General features: G+C 43.9%; 1 protein-coding gene across 3 annotated transcripts in view; it reads right to left on the bottom strand.

Annotated features, from left to right (window-relative positions):
- SHISAL1 (shisa like 1) overlaps positions 1-17,123 on the bottom strand; it is a 127,295-nt gene extending 110,172 nt beyond the window's left edge. For all 3 annotated transcript variants that reach the window (XM_073316478.1, XM_073316468.1, XM_073316487.1), the window contains exon 1: positions 16,700-17,123. The gene's annotated coding sequence lies outside the window, so the exon portion shown is untranslated. The remainder of the gene's footprint in view (positions 1-16,699) is intronic.
- Positions 17,124-17,674: the final 551 nt, after the last annotated feature.

The raw sequence follows: 17,674 nt of genomic DNA, 5'->3' as shown, positions 1-17,674 counted from the left end.
AACGGTTACCTCAGGAGTATCTTTTATGCTGGCCACCTTGGGGTTAAGCACATGCCTGACTGCCTCAGAAACCTCTGCCACCACTTTACCCACAGTTGATTTTCCAACTCCAAGTTGGTTGGCAATGGACTTGTAGCAGTCTGGGGTGGCCAGCTTCCAGATGGTTAAAGCAACCTGCTTTCGGACTGGCAAGGCTGCCCCATGTGTGTGTCTTTACACTGGAGGGTCGGGGCAAGCTGCCCACCAAGCTCCTGAAATGTAGCTTTCTTCAGGTGAAAGATTTGGACCCATTGATAGTTGTTCCAGGCCAGCATGACAACGTGGTCCCACCAGTCTGTGCTCCAGAAGCACTGGTCTATGTCCGGGGCATCGGTAGCTGTACCGAGTGTCATGAGCAGCATCGGCCAGTTGAACTGTGCCATGTCTGTGTCCTTTTCCTCCTCAGTCATTAGCTCTGTCAGGTGCCTTTGGTGGGTCAGAAAATGCTAATAAATGTCCACCAGCATCTCATGGAAGCTCTGCCCATTTCTTGGCATAGGAGTGAAAGTACAAGCAAGAGGAGTTCTTCAAATGGTGCCTCTTCCACGTTGCTGGCTCAGGTTTCTGGGAGTGCACAGACCAAAATGACTATTTGGCAGGCTGTTCAAACTTTCTGCAACATGCAGGGTGAACAGTCAAGTGCATCACAGAGCACCATGGCCAAAGGGCTAGAGCCACCATATTTCAGGAGGGCGCTAGGGAGTCTTGGATATGATTGGTTTGACTCAGATCTGAGTGCTGCAGCATGGGCCCCACAGCCCCAGGTTCGAGCCCAGGTTAGAAAATTCTTAATGTAGGGTAGACAATCAGTATAGATGCTCAAGCCCTTAGGTTCTCTAACCCAGGGTCAGCTGACTCAAATCCCACTAATCCTGGGTTTACATTGCAGTGTAGACATACTCTGTTTCTGAAAATCAGGCCCTGGTTTTGCTAGAGTATTCTTTGGATGGCTCAAATGTGGATTATGAATAAACACTATTTTCATGTAATGTAACCATGGAATGTATTTTGTTGTATTTAGGATTTAAGTTTACAGAAAAAAATACTGCATAGATACACAAAGGAAAGAAATAAAACCATAATCCATTAGGCGAGGTGGACCTGCAGAATGACACTGATGACTAGAAGTTAAGAAATCCAGTCTATTCCAGTCTCATGTCAGTGACTAGTTATCTAGTGACTAAAGCAATAGAGTATGTTTGCCCTATGGACTATTCTAAATTGATTAGGTTTTTTGTACTTGTGTTACTTCCAATCTTCCACTGCATCCTGCAGAGATATGATTTAGGGAGAGGATGATTATAGCTGTTTAAAACCCAAACAAATTTCTTCTTTGATTAAATAGAGAGGCCCGTGGCACATATGAAAAGTTTTGGATCAAAAATTTTCAGACTAAGATAAACCGTTGGGTTTTTGATGTTATCACTGAAAGGCAGTTATAAAACTATAAAATGAGCACACCTTGTTATCTTAGCTTCAAATTGCTCTTGATTTTCAAAGATATACACAGAAGGTAATATTTATGGCCTAATCTTGCAAGGTGCTGGGCACTCTGAGCTCACTGCCATGGGATTTGATATCAGTCAGCGACTTACAGGTAGAGAAGGGGTGAATTGAGATGTGTGTATGTTTATGTTATGTATAATAGATTTAGAAAACAAAAAACTGGAAGCAGGCTATGGTCTCTGTGGCTTCTGGGTTTATAGTGACTAATGGTAGATGGAAATTTCCTTCCTGTGAATATGTTACGATGAGAAAGAAAAGAGCAAGATAGACAGTACAACAAAGACAATGAATGGACTAAGGAGCATTCTGCCAAGAATCCTCCAGAAGTGTGGGAAGCCAATGATAAAGACTGAAGAATGAAGAGGTGAAGAGTTATTACTGCCAATCCTCTTCCTCAGACATTTCTCATTGTTATATTTAGACGACTGGGCAACAGAGAATCTTCCTGACTCCTGCCCAATTTTTATGCAGAGAAGACCCAACAAGGGATTTCTCCAACAGCAGCTCTTCTCTTTCAGTCAATGGGAATTGTTCCACTGACTTCAAAGAAGCAGGATCCAGTTCTCAGATGGTACTTGTCTACAAAAGTTTCCCAGACACACGATTCAGTGGCATCTCTGAATCCACCCACTTCCACTCAGAATTAAAACTGCATTTATTGCTTTGCCATATAGTGGATTTTTTTTAATACAGCTCACTATGTGATGCTCATGCAATGTAAATGTTAATAAAATAGAGTAGGGGACTGATTTTCCCATCTCTTACACTTATGTGACTCCATTGACTCCAATACAAGGTGAGAATCAAACCCCACATATATGCAAAAAGGGGAAGGTGATGGCGGGTGAGTTAGGCCACGAGGCTTAGATTCTTGGCTGCTGGTAAGGTGCTCACAGCACAAATGATTCTTGGATGACTGTGTGCCAGGCTGCTATGCTAGCATTAGAACAGCCTGAAGGCTGTTCTGAATTGCACCAGTTGTTAATGGTACCAATGGACTGTTATAACATCAGGAGAGCACTGGGATATAGGAAAGACTCAACCATGGTGCCTGTCCTCCAGCTACACCTAATATGCAAGGTTAAGGGAGGAATGGGCAGCACAGGAACCACTGCACTGACATTACACTACAAGGGAATGTACCTACACTGTATTGATCTTTCCACAGTTGGCTATGCTGGCTTTTGGACCATGTTGTACCAGCAGCGTAACGCAAATCAACCCAACATAGTGGAGAATCTGGGATATGAATTCATAACGTTACAATTTCTGACTTTTATGCATGTAAAATCTCCCCACATAGTTGGTTACAAAGTTATTGTTTATCTTCTGGCTGGAATCCAAACTTCTAAAGTGCTGCCCACTAACAACATTTTTAAATATGAAAAATCACCAATGGCTTAATCAAGGAAAAGCTGAAGTACAGCCAGGCTTTCAAGGAGGATCACAAAGAATTATTCTTGAGCTCCACATAATCACAGTGGCTAATGAGTATGGTTATACTGAACTTACCCAATACATATGACTCTATCCTTGGAATCAGCTGCAGATGATTTTCTCTCAGGTCTATTCAATTCTAGCCAAGTCTGCCAATGAGCTGAACCTTCTGAGAGGCCATATTGTCCTCTCAGTTACACCACTGGAGTCCTGTTGACTAGTGCTGCACCAGCCTGACTGAGAAGGGAATTTTCCTCAAGATGTTGGTGACAATCTTACATTATATTTAATGGGGAAGGTTTTACTATTTTCATAAGTTTGGATTACCACTGAAGATGGCTCAGTACTCGCACAATACAGATACTATAGTCCCAGTTCTACTCTCAGACGCACGAGTTGTCCATGAATTTGGAGAATGCAGTTTACCCATCTGTAGGGAGCCAGGGTGGCTTCCCTCCGAACCAGAGGGTAAAGAGCCATCCTCTCAACCTGAGTGGGCAGGGCCAGACCAATCTTACGCCAATCCCCGAAAGGGGAGGGGTGGGACAGGAAGTACAAAGGGCGGGGCTGTTTGCCCAGTGGGGAGAGCACCAGGCAGGGAGACAGACACAGGCTGCTCCCTCGTGATCCTGCTGCCGACCCAGGGGAGGCCCTCTGCCAGGAGGAACCTGACCGGGAGGAAGGCCTGTGGCGACCAGGACTGCCAGCCGCTGAATACCCAGAGGACCTGGAGGGGCCCGGCTGTGACCCGGGCCAGTGTGAGTCTGACACAGAGGGGGAGCTGGAGCTGCCAGTGGCAGAATACCAGGACGAGCTGGAGGGACCAGAGAGACCCGCTTGAGAGACCGGGTAAGAAGTAGCCCGGGGCAGAACTGCACTGTGGGATGGATGTGTTTGGTCAGCAGGTGCGGATGGCCCCCCGCTGACTGAGTGGCAGGACCTTCGCATCCCGCCACTGTCAGGGCCCTGGGCGGGAACGCAGTGGAGTTGGGTGGGCCTGTGTTCCCCTACCCCGGCCAACCTGCCTTGGGTAGCAGAACTGTGCGCAACAAACCCATGCCGGCGCTCCCCTGCCTGAGGGGCGTGCCGCAGACTCGGGCCGGCACACCTTTCCCGCTAATTCCCCAGCACCCGAAAGGTGTGACTAAAGCCTGCCAGTGGGACCATAGGTATTCAACGCCCCCTAGGGGCTCGGAGGACCGATTGAAACCTGTCACATCATCTCTCTAAAATCCTGATGTTGTACCCATAAGCAGTGCAAACAGTACGGGGTCTTTCATTTTTATTAGTGTGCTGGATAGCTACTATTTTCTGAAAATAACTTTTAATTGTTGGTCTTGGGGGCAAACCCCATTCACAATGTTTTGCCTGGCTGACATGCCCAGGTTTCTCTTTTGAGGCTGGTATTTAAAACAACTATTCATACAAGGTTGGAAGTAAATATTTCAAGATATTGGGCCTGAATGTCAGAGGTGCAGACCGTGCTAAATTCCAGTCAATGTTTGCTGTGGGTATTTGGCAACATCTATAGCTGTTGCAAGACTGGGATGAAGGAAGAATCGTCTGACTGTGAAAGATGACATAATGGCTACAGACCATTTGGCTACAAGAAGGAATGACAAAGTAACTGGTTTTACTATAAAGTGTAAAGATCCACTGGGTACTGAACCATTTTGTTGAGACAGTGCCCACAGACACTTCCTGGGGCTTAAGACATCCATTCTGATCTGAGGGAGCCTGTGACAAACTGCCTGATGGAGATACAAAGAATTTCCCAATATGCAAACTGTTCAACTTGGTTAACCCGTGCGTGTAGCTAAACTTTGCCATCTGCTTAGTGCTATTTATTGTAATAACATGCTGAGTTAGTATTATTCCAACTACCCTTTCAAAATGACAATTTGAGCCTCATTCTAATGCCGGCTGAAGTTCAATAGAAAGTCTCCTTGTGACAGTCTGTACCCTTATGTTCATCCCCTATACAAGACCAAGATAAACTTTGTACAAAGTATACCTTGTGAGAGATCATTTGAAAACTCATCGTTTGCTGATCAATATTGTCCTGGTAAAATGTGTGTGGCAACACTGTATGCAAAATTATGAGACTGTGTAACATTACTGAGATATGTTCCAAATTTAGAAAAGCACGCACAAACCCATTTCTCAAAGATAAAAGGCAAACTGAGGCCTCAGCCAGGGACCAACAAAATCAAATGAATGATCACCTGGTTAAGTGGCCATTCTTTGGCAGGAAAAAGAATGTGAGTGAGAAATCTACATTTTGGCAAAGAAACAGCTGGAGGATCCCATCTCCCAAAACCTTATGTCTCCTGAACTTCAGCTAGAGGTGATTTTCAAAGAAAAAGAGAACTGGAAGAAAGGGGAGCAGACACTCCCCAAAGATATCTCCCTTCATCTCTACTAGCAGCATCCACAACACTTGGATGACAAAGGAAACATAATTGGGCTGGGGAGGGATCCTGGCGGAAAGGAATTCAGCCAGTAAGACTTCTAGAACATGTGGTGAGAGAGACTTTTGCTTTTAATTCACTCTAGCTTGTAAAGTTAGGTATTAGTTGCATTTTACCTTTTATTTACTTTTAATCAATTATGACTTTTATGCTTCATTACTTCTAATCACTTAAAATCTATCTTTCTGTAGTTAAATAAACTTGTTTTATTGTTTTATCTCAGCCAGTGTGCTTAGATTTAAATGTTTGGAAAAATCCATTTGTGCTAAGGTTTGTGCATAACATTTTCTTTTAATAAAACGATAGACTTTATATGAGCTTGTATTGTTCAGGAGAGGGCTAGGCAGTACAAGACACATGTTTCTGGGAGAGCCTGGGACTGGGAATTTGCTGGTGTTACTCTACAGTGTAATTCAAGGATAGCTGACTGTAGCACTTTTGCAAAATAGCTGGAAGTAATTTACATGCTGAAGGCTGTGTGTGAGCAGGCCAGGAATGGTTGCTCTCACAGTGAAGGAGTGTAAAAGGCACCCCAGGTTGGAGACCTCAGGGGCCACAGCTGTTCAAAAGTCCAGATTGTACCCTGGGGAATGTCACACTCCCATCGTCTTAAACAGGCTGTTGGAGATTGGCCTTGTTCGATGCTGAATAGGCACCAGTCTGTTGCAAAGAGCAGTGTGTCTTGGAGACTGGTAACTAGACTCTTCCAAACCCAGAGGTCTTAGAAGCACCATTAGCTTGCAATGCCAGACACCCTAGCCCACAGCAGTGAAAGCGGGTCACTGTGGGCAGGTCTGCTAAGTTTCATCAGTCTGAGAAGGTCAGCATACAAACTAAGAAAATCACTGTACAGGCAGTCTGAGCCGCAACCTGTGCAATTAAGCATGGTGATGATGGGCCTCTCCCTTTCTTCTTAATCAAGGAAATATTGATGCAATTTTGAGTACAATAACTCAAAACATTGGCTGCTATTCGATAAAGGGAAAAAGAAGTGTATGCTGAGCAGTTTGTATCTACTGCCTCCTGTAGCTAAAAAAGCATAGGAATCAGTGTGACCATCAGAGCTGACAATGAGGGAGAAGATAGGACAGATAGAAGAGAGGGGAAAAAAGACATAGGGTACTACTTCTTTCACTGTTTTGGCTCTTTATGGGTATTTCCAAAGAACTGAGAGAACAGACGTTAGCTCAATCATCTCTTCACAAAAACCTTGCCTTAGAATTTGGTATTTGCTGGATAAAATAAGTGATTCTTGAGGTGTGTTTGGTGGCTTTGCATGACCTCTTGACACATCTGTCTCTCCGACAACTCCTAATCTCTTCTAGAGAAGATTCTACTATGCTACTTATAGATATTGGGCAGCTTAGATACTACATTAGCAGATTTCAGAGTAACAGCCGTGTTAGTCTGTATTCGCAAAAAGAAAAGGAGTACTTGTGGCACCTTAGAGACTAACCAATTTATTTGAGCATGAGCTTTCGTGAGCTACAGCTCACTTCATCGGATGCATACCGTGGAAACTGCAGCAGACTTTATATATACACAGAGAATATGAAACAATACCTCCTCCCACCCCACTGTCCTACTGGTAATAGCTTATCTAAAGTGATCATCAGGTTGGGCCATTTCCAGCACAAATCCAGGTTTTCTCACCCTCCACCCCCCCCCACAAATTCACTCTCCTGCTGGTGATAGCCCATCCAAAGTGACAACTCTTTACACAATGTGCATGATAATCAAGTTGGGCCATTTCCTGCACAAATCCAGGTTCCCTCACCCCCCTCCCAACAACCACACACACAAACTCACTATCCTGCTGGTAATAGCTCATCCAAAGTGACCATTCTCCCTACAATGTGCATGATAATTAAGGTGGGCCATTTCCAGCACAAATCCAGGTTTTCTCAAATCCCCCCCACCCCCATACACACACAAACTCACTCTCCTGCTGGTAATAGCTCATCCAAACTGACCACTCTCCAAGTTTAAATCCAAGTTAAACCAGAACATCGGGGGGGGGGGGTAGGAAAAAACAAGAGGAAATAGGCTACCTTGCATAATGACTTAGCCACTCCCAGTCTCTATTTAAGCCTAAATTAATAGTATCCAATTTGCAAATGAATTCCAATTCAGCAGTTTCTTGCTGGAGTCTGGATTTGAAGTTTTTTTGTTTTAAGATAGCGACCTTCATGTCTGTGATTGCGTGACCAGAGAGATTGAAGTGTTCTCCGACTGGTTTATGAATGTTATAATTCTTGACATCTGATTTGTGTCCATTTATTCTTTTACGTAGAGACTGTCCAGTTTGACCAATGTACATGGCAGAGGGGCATTGCTGGCACATGATGGCATATATCACATTGGTGGATGTGCAGGTGAACGAGCCTCTGATAGTGTGGCTGATGTTATTAGGCCCTGTGATGGTGTCCCCTGAATAGATATGTGGGCACAATTGGCAACGGGCTTTGTTGCAAGGATAAGTTCCCAGCAGGACAGTGGGGTGGGAGGAGGTATTGTTTCATATTCTCTGTGTATATATAAAGTCTGCTGCAGTTTCCATGGTATGCATCCGATGAAGTGAGCTGTAGCTCACGAAAGCTCATGCTCAAATAAATTGGTTAGTCTCTAAGGTGCCACAAGTACTCCTTTTCTTTTTACATAAGCAGAGAATGGCATAAATCTGTCTTCTGAACTCATTTGAACTTGCCAAAGGCTTTTTCCACAGGCGTATGTGTATTGTTCAAGAAAGGCTGTGCTATTTACACTGGGCTATTGCACATTACTTTGTGGTAACATTTGTCCTTTTCTTCTTGTCTGTAGTTAAGAACATTTGGCTCTTTAGGGAAGGTAATGTGCCGTGCTATCTTAATGCTAGTTAATACTAATAGTTTGCTTACATTTATTTTGGTCATTATCAGTAAACAAATCCAACCTTTTTCCCTAATTTTTTCTGCCACTTTGAACCATATTAATCTTCTTGTGTGTTGCCTTTTTCCTTTCTGTTTTTCATTAAATTTTAAAGGAACTCCTGAGAATAGTCACTTCTGAAGTCTGAAGGGTATTTTCCAGATGCTGAAGTAAAGGCTATAGGGTAAGGCTAACTGCTTGCCACATTTCTGAATTTCTGTCTCTGTCTGACAAATCAGTTTACTTGCTAGAATCACAGCTACTTGTTTTGTTTAATTATCTAACTGTCACATATTCACACTTCAGCTGGGATGTGCCCCTCCAACCAGGAGCAAATTAATTCTGTACAACTGTTGAGACAATGCAGGGCATAGCAATCCTGATGACTTCATTCTGCTAAGTCTGCAAAGGCCAAATATGTAGTCCTGACTTTGTTTTCAGGGTTTTTGAAGATTTGATCCTTTTGTTCAGTGTCTCTGAAGCAGTGAGATCTTCTGATTTGCTCTCTCTCAGATCTGATCCATTTCGACATATGATTTGGCTTTTGTTTTTTCAGGTTTCTGGAGATTTGTTGAAATTACCTGGCTCATCCATTTCTGTACAACTTTTCTTTTTTAATTCCTGTTTTCTATGTGTGCTATTTATATTTTTAGAGACTAACCAATTTATTTGAGCATAAGCTTTTGTGAGCTACAGCTCACTTCATCGGATGAAGTGAGCTGTAGCTCACGAAAGCTTATGCTCAAATAAATTGGTTAGTCTCTAAGAAGAAAAGGAGTACTTGTGGCACCTTAGAGACTAACCAATTTATTTGAGCATAAGCTTTCGTGAGCTACAGCTCACTTCATCCGATGAAGTGAGCTGTAGCTCACAAAAGCTTATGCTCAAATAAATTGGTTAGTCTCTAAAAATATAAATAGCACACAACCAGCAGGAGAGTGAATTTGTGTGGGGGGGTGGAGGGTGAGAAAACCTGGATTTGTGCTGGAAATGGCCCACCTGTTGATCACTTTAGATAAGCTATTACCAGCAGGACAGTGGGGTGGGAGGAGGTATTGTTTCATGATTTCTGTGTGTATATAAAGTCTGCTGCAGTTTCCACGGTAAACATCTGATGAAGTGAGCTGTAGCTCACGAAAGCTCATGCTCAAATAAATTGGTTAGTCTCTAAGGTGCCACAAGTACTCCTTTTCTTTTTGCGAATACAGACTAACACGGCTGTTCCTCTGAAATTAGTCTCTAAGGTGTCACAAATCCTTTTCTTTTTGGAAATACAGACTAACACAGCTGTTACTCTGAAACCTGTCATTTATATTTTTGTTTCTATTTTTTTTTAAAAATGTCTTGCCATAAATGTATGTAATTTATTTAGGGCAAAACTGTGATCACTTTAGTCATGCAAGCAGTCCTGTTCAGTGCAATGGGACCACTCTTGTGAGTAAGGCAAACACAATTGGTGTTTAATAAATATTCATTTTGCTTTTGGTAAGTCTCAATGATTTCCTTCTACATTTTGCTTTGCTTTTCACTGAGCCCCCCCAACCACTGAACTACCCCTTCAGTTTTTGGCTTGAACAATAACAATGTTCTGAAGAGATATATTTAAGCAGAGTTTCTTTTTTATAATTCTGCTAATTTTTTAATAAAACTATCAAGATTCTCAGTGTGACTAGTGGGTTTGGAGGGTATACAACTTAAGACATTTTAAAGGGCTCTGATTTTCAGAGTGCACTATCCAGAAATCAGGTCACTTGTGGGGAAGGGGGGGGTGTCTCGAGTTTGGTATCCACAATCACTAGATATTTGGGAAATCTTGTACTTAGTTCCTTAAAGAAAAAAGAACACAGCATTAGGGAGAACTGATACCTTATCAGTCAAGATCTCCATACACAAAAGTTCAGGCTCTTAGGAGGAATGAAATGAAAGAGCCAGGGGGGGAGCTTTGTTTTACTTTGCCTTGTACCAATATGTGAAAGTATGTTCTTTGTTTTACATTACCTTATTTTGGCAGCTACACAGTGATGAAAGGCAGAAATAAAACTTGCAACAGAGGAGAGATCATTTTCAAAGTCATTTTTTCAGCAGTAAACCTTTCATAGGAAACAACCCTATTGCAAGCTAAAAGACTTAATGTACCAGACGGCATTTGTACCCTCTACAGTGGTTCTGTTGTATATGAAAGCGAAAAGAACATAGCTGGACTTATCACCAAATAGGTCACCTTTTGAAGTATAAATCTAGTTCTAGGGGGGTCTATCAAGAGCTTAATTCAGCTCTGAAGTGCAGTAATTTATAAAGTACAGACATCACTTCCCAAGTTTCTTATTGACATTTCTCACTGATACAAAATCAAACAGGATGTGTTGCGGGCAGGGAAAAGAGATGCACTTAGAAATGCCGCTTCCCCATCTCACCCCCCCAATCCGAAAATTAAGATTCTACTGTGGATGGATGGTCTGTGCTGACTTATGTTCTTACTGAACACTTTGCCATTAATATGCATATTATAAGGTCATAACTATTGTATTTTGACATTCAGAGAGCATATAATACAGACATATGCTAGCCCCAATGGGAATCTTGATTGTGCAGAAAATGCAGGATTGGGTCCATAATATAAACTCATGCAATCAGACCTCTGAAGAGCAAGCATATGAATTGTTATGGGTGTTATTTTATCCTTTGAGAATGTCTGTGTTGTTGTGTGAAAGAGAAAGTTCAGTAGATGTTAGTGCTCAAAAAAGGGGTTTTTTGTGTGTGTGTCTTTACAAAAAAACTCTTCCATTGTACCTCAGCCCCAAACTGCAACAAGCCTGCTATTCACAGCATGGCATGTCTCAAACAGTGACTAGCAATCATGCCAAATCATTGTGGTTTTGGGGATACAGAAAAACCTTGACTATTATTCTTTATTATTAGTATTACAGCATTGTCTAGATGCTCTGGCAGAGATTGGGGCCAGATTCTGCTATGTGCTGTCTTAACACCTTGAAGAGCTTTATATTCTAAACAGATAAGAGAAAAAATGGGTGAACAGGGAAAAAGAGACACCGAGTGGTAAAGTGACTTGCCAAAGGCCACACAGCAGGTTAGTAATTGAGCCATGAATAAAACCCAGGTCTACTAAATTCCAGTCTGGTGTCCTAATCACTGGACCACACTACTTCTCCAGCACGGAGAAACAAGTTGAGACTAGCAGACTTATTTTTCACTTGTGATCGAGATTCAAGGAGTACTTAGCTAGTGTATAAACACACAGCCTTCTAATGGAAGTTTGTACTTCAGTGTTCAGGAAAAAGCAGTACATCATACCTAACGTAATTGGGTATAATGGATACTTTTAAAATAATATAAATATTATAATCCTGTGGATTTAGTCTTTAAAAATTATATATGCAGATATTTATATACCTGAAATCTAACACCTTCAGCAATAATTAATATTTTAAAGTGATTATGTACTGAAAAATAACTGTAAAATAATATAGGTTTTATGTATATTCTCTCATTGACTTCTTTAGCAAAGGTGATTCTTTTACAAATCAAAAAAAAATATTTTGGTGCAAACTCTACCAGGGTTGTGAAAATTAAGATGAATTATAGTTCCTCTTATCATCAGTACAAAAAAAGATTATGTAGTTAGAATTGAACTATGTTTTGCTGAGCATGTGCAATACTAAATAGAATCCAGCTCATTTTTCTCTACTTGTATTAGCTCTGCAGTGCTAAATAGTAAGAACTTGGGTGAAAGGGGGTAAATATAAATAGTTAAGTAAAGAGCTATGACTCAGTAATATACAGGGAGCAGATATGCTGAGCAAGAAGGTGCCATGTGTATTATTTTTTCTCTTTTTCTACAAAATGATTCAGAGCATTGCTATAAAGTCATGTCACTAGGGCCACAAATGCTGATATGGTCATAACTTCTCAAGAAACTATCTAAGTCTAACTATATAAGTCAGGTGCCTTGTTGCTAAATTGTTGGAGATAATGAAATTCAAAATCAAGGTAATGGGCCAGCAGATCGAGGGACATGATCATTCCCCTCTATTCGACATTGGTGAGGCCTCATCTGGAGTACTGTGTCCAGTTTTGGGCCCCACACTACAAGAAGGATGTGGAAAAATTGGAAAGAGTCCAGCGGAGGGCAACAAAAATGATTAGGGGAATGGAACATATGACTTATGAGGAGAGGCTGAGGGAACTGGGATTGTTTAGTCTGTGGAAGAGAAGAATGAGCGGAGATTTGATAACTGCTTTCAACTACCTGAAAGGGGGTTCCAAAGAGGATGGCTCTAGACTGTTCTCAGTGGTAGCGGATGACAGAACAAGGAGTAATGGTCTCAAGTTGCAGTGGGGAGGTTTAGGTTGGATATTGGGAAAAACTTTTTCACTAGGAGGGTGGTGAAACACTGGAATGCGTTACCTAGGGAGGTGGTGGAATCTCCTTCCTTACAAGTTTTTAAGGTCAGGCTTGACAAAGCCCTGTCTGGGGATTGGCCCTGCTTTGAGCAGGGGGTTGGACTAGATGACCTTCTGAGGTCCCTTCCAACCCTGACATTCTATGATTCAGCAAAACACTTAAGCACATGCTTAACTTTAAGCATAAAAGTCCCATAGAAGTCAATAGACTACTCATATCCTTAAAGTTAAGCATGTGCTTAAGTACTTCCATAAATCAATGCCAGAGTCCAGCATTCCAGGGTATCTTCAGCATTTGAAAGGCAGGAGGAGTTTATTTTTTTTCCTGATGTAGGTTACTGACTTAAAAGGAAAAGAAAACAATTATACTTCTAACTGAACATTGGTTTGTTATTGTTACCAGTAGACTAACTGAAATAGATTAGAGACAAAACAATATTTTGTTGTTTGTCTCCGTCCCCGTCCCCACCCTCCCTCCACCCGCACTGTGTTAACTGGGCATTCTACAATACTTTCTATGTTCAGTTCCACTGTTTCCCCTGTAGAATCAGTTAGTTTCCCTTCTTGATCCTGCTAGTTCTTTCACAATGCAACCAGAGAGGGGGAAAAAAACCTTTAAAAATAATAGAAAGTGATTGTTGGGGGGGAAAACCCCACACAAAAATTGGCAGGAGGCATGTGCCAATATAATATCTGAAACTACTTGTAACTTTTTTTAAATTGACTATATTTCAAGTTGATTCACAGATTCCAAGGCCAGAAAGGACCACTGTGATCATCCAGTCTTGCTTCCTGTATAACACAGGCCATTGAATTTCCCCAAAATAATTCCTACAGCATATATTTTAGAAAAAGATCTCGATTTAAAAATGTAATCTAATCTTGATTTAAAAATTGCCAGTGATGAAGAATCTACCATAACCCTTGTTCCAACGGTTGATTTCCCTTACTGTTAAACAGTTACTCTTATTTCCAGTCTGAATTTGTCTACTAGCTATTGAACAGTTTTTTATCTTTCTTTGCTAGATTGAAGAACCCACTATCAAATATTTATTCCCCATGCAGGTACTTATAGACTGTAATCAAGTCACCACTTAACCTTCTCTTTGTGAAGATAAACATGGTGTCCCTTTAATTTTTTTCAAGTATCATGCTCGAGTCTTCCCTAGATTATTCATGACAGTACAGCAGACAACCCAAAGTATTGTTCTAGTTTATAACATTGTGTCTGTCTTACTATTGTGTTTTTGGCCAATTGCATATTATTTCTTATACTCTATAATATAAAAAAATGTTCCTATAAACAAAAGAACAACTACTGAAGAGTCTACATTTTTAATTTAATTTGATTTAATAGAAAACCAACCATCAGTAATTAGAGACACAGTGTAATAGTTTAAAAGTTTAAAATGTATTGAGCTAGAGCTTCAGCTGATGTACATCATCACAGTTCCATTAACTTCTTGATGAGACACCAGTTTAACTAGTTGACATCTGGTGCAATTGTGATTCTATTTTAAAAAAATAGATGAAGGTTAGAAAGGGATTAGATTAGATTATATCTATCTCTGCTGGTTTTCTGTGATGATGATGATGATATATGCTATATTTACCAATTGTACAAAAGACATGTAATGTACTGAAGTTTTCTAAAATAATTATTTTACATTTCAACCATCTTTTGATCAATTATATCAAATCACTTTACAAAGATTAGCATCACTGTCCTTCATTTTATAGGTGGGGATACTGAGGTACAAAGAGGTTCAGAGACTTGCCCAAGGTCATACAGTGAGTCAATAGCAAGGTCACAAGATGAGTGGTGCCTGGTTCCCAGCTTTCTGCTCTAACAATTGAAATATAGGATTTATAAGACAAAAAAACTGAAAGGACAGGTCACTGGATCATAGCACTCCTAAATACATTGCAAAACAAAATGACAAACTTATGTAGTATGAACAGTTCTCAAAAGTATTTTGAACAAGTAACTCAAAACATATTTTAATTTGAACCAATATTTTTTTGAAATATCAGGACATGCAATAGGTATGCTTCTTAAACATCTCTCTCCCCTCCCAAAATATACTATTCACGGATGAAGCAGAGGGGAAGGGGACAGCTGAGTGGGGAGGGCAAGGAAGGGGTACTTTTTGTTTGTTTCTAACTGGGATAACAATTGGATCTGCACAGCCTTCCGTTTCTCTTCGTAAACATAGGAACCCAAATTGGACCGAAAGATAGCCTGAAGAATCTTACTGTCATGCAAACGAGTCACCACTGAGGAGCTTTCTAAGGGATTAATACCTGCATGCTACACATAATTATTGATTGGGAATCCAAATGTCCACACGGCAACCGCAGTGCAAGAAGACTGGGTAATGAGCTAACTGCACCAAGTTACCTCACAGTGTCTTCTTCCCATCACTGTACTGAGCAGTGCTATTTACATACAATGTGGGCTTCCTTTCACATCAGGAGCCACAGAAAGTTTCCTAATTCGGAGCTGCCAAACTGCTCTGTGGAAAAAGAGCTTCCCACACCCCTACTGAATCGCTCCTCTCCCCCCACCTGCCTTAGTCCACGCAACAGTTACACTTCCCAGGAGTCAAGATGACACTCTCACCTACCTCAGAGGGCTGTGGTGAGGCTGCCATGGATCAGGACAGGGAGCTTGCTTCTTGTTAGCAAGGAGTTAGAAGACATGAAAAAGACTCCACCCCCCATATAACTAACCTAACACACTGTCAGGCCAGAGCCACTTTTCGCAAGTGTTGTTTGCTGAACCAAAGAAGAAAACACGCCAGTGGCTGCCAGAAAGCCCAAGCCTGTCCCGGCGCGCAAGCAGCTCTGTGCCACGGGTACTGCCAAGGGAAAACTCGCGCTGGAAGAGGCAGCCAGAGGTGCTGCAGGGAGATGCCTGACAGCCACATGACTTCTCCGGAGGGAGGGGAGGGGAGGGGACGGTACCTTTCAGTGCGAGAGAGAGACGCCGGTGCGCAGGAGCTGTCGCCAGCAAACTCAATCGCCTTCCCTGGCTCTCCTCCGCCCTCTTCGACGCCCCCAGGCATTGTAATAGGATTATAATACTTCTGCCCTCGCTGTCTCGTCTCCCCCCGATTTCTTCGCCTCCCCTACTTGTTTCCTCTTCATTCCCCCCTCCTCTAACGCCTGCTTTCCTCTGCCCTCCCCCGCGTCCCTTTTCACGCCCCCACTGACTCTTCCCCTTCTCCACCCAGGGCAGATTTGGTGCGGGGCCACCTCGCCCTGGCTCCCCGTGTCCCGAGCGCCCAGGCACTGCCTGCAAACTTCACTTGCGCTGCAGCGGGCTCCCAACGCGTCCCTGCAAGCCCCCGAGCAAACCCCAAGGTGCAGCCTGCGCCGGGGAGCCTCGCCACTGTGATCCCCGGCTCCTCTAACCCTGGCCCGTTCCCAGGTGTCTAACCTGGTCTTTTCGGTGCCCAGCCGGAGCCATAGGAGGGTTTGTGCTGGCTGGAGGACAGGCCTGCCTTTTGGGGAGTTATTCCGCCGGGCTGTGCTCTGGAGGGGTGGGAGTGTTTAAACCACCCAGCTGAGTTTTAGGGAGCAGCCCACACAGGGAGGGGGTTTGTGCCGGAGGGCACGGTGCATACTGCATGGGATTGCTCTGGGGAGTCAGTGCAGGGATGGGGATAGCTGGGCGAGGGGGGTGGGGGCCGAGGGCTGAGCGAATGGAGTTAGTTTTGGGGGCCCTGCGGGGATGGGGCACAGGAGAGAACTGCACGCAGGGGCGGGGCATTAGGGGAGAACTGCACACACGGGGCACCGGGCATTGCCCAGCTGGGGCGAGGTTTGGAGCCCAGCGCCCGGCTGTGGTTGGACGTGGGAGCCTTGCCCGGCTGGGGCGAGCCCTGGCGCGCTGCACCGACACGGGCACTCACCTAAGGACAGCCGGGCAGATTCCTCCGGGGAAGAGCCAGCCAGCGGCGCTGGGAGCCTCTCGAGCCCGGCGGCGGCTCCCCGAAGCCCGCTGGAAACGGGGGCTCCAGCCTGGCGGCTCACAGAGCGGATCCCATTTCCCCCCTCCCCTCCCGGTCCTGCCCTGGGACCCACCAGCAGGCGGGGAAAGGCGGCTCCGGCTGCCGCGGGCGGGGAGGCAGGAAGGGAGGGGAGCGCCGCCGCGCCGGGCTGCCTCTCCCCGCGGACACGGCCTCGCTGCCTGCCCAGGCGCTCCGCAGACTTCCCTGGCCCCTCCGGGCAATTCCGCCGCCGCCAATGGCTCCCGGCGCAGGGGGGCGGGCCGGGGGAGCCGCAGGTCAGGAGCAGGAGCCTGCAACCAGCCAGGTTTCCCCTGCGCTTCCCCCGGGCTTCTCAAGGCAGCAGCGCTCCCGGCAGGCTGGGGCGGGATCCACCGGGACCCGCAGGCACGAGCCCAGCAGCCGCAGAAGCCCCAGGTAACTAACTGCTGCCCGGGCACACGAAGGAGAGAGCTTGGGTCCCTCCACATTTACCGCTCGGTTCCCTGACACTTCCCCCCTCCATGCTGTTCTTCGGTGCAACTGCATCTGCCGCTTTACAAAAAAGAAACGTCCCTAAGAGCCTGATACTTACTTCAAACAATTCCTACGCGGTGTGGCGATTCGCTTGTCATTCTTCATCAGAAAGGCTCTGTGTTAAAGGCTGTGTCATAAAAGCTAATTACATTGAGGGGGGAATCAATATGAAACATGCCAAAACAAAAGGGGGCGGGGGGAGGAGAGAGGAGTTCAGCGTCTATGATGTAAAGTTTTGATCCGGATTTAACAAAGTAATATACTCCGCTTTTAGTATAATAACTATTATCCAAATAATGATCAGTTAACAATGCAGAATAATCTTGTCACAACATCGCTTTGAACGCGTGTCATTTCCCCCCT

Source organism: Lepidochelys kempii, chromosome 1, assembly GCF_965140265.1.
Source record: "Lepidochelys kempii isolate rLepKem1 chromosome 1, rLepKem1.hap2, whole genome shotgun sequence".
In the NCBI taxonomy this organism is placed as follows: Eukaryota; Metazoa; Chordata; order Testudines; family Cheloniidae; genus Lepidochelys; species Lepidochelys kempii.
The sequence above is the reverse complement of the archived record's forward strand: the minus strand, read 5'-3'. Positions and strand labels throughout refer to the sequence as shown.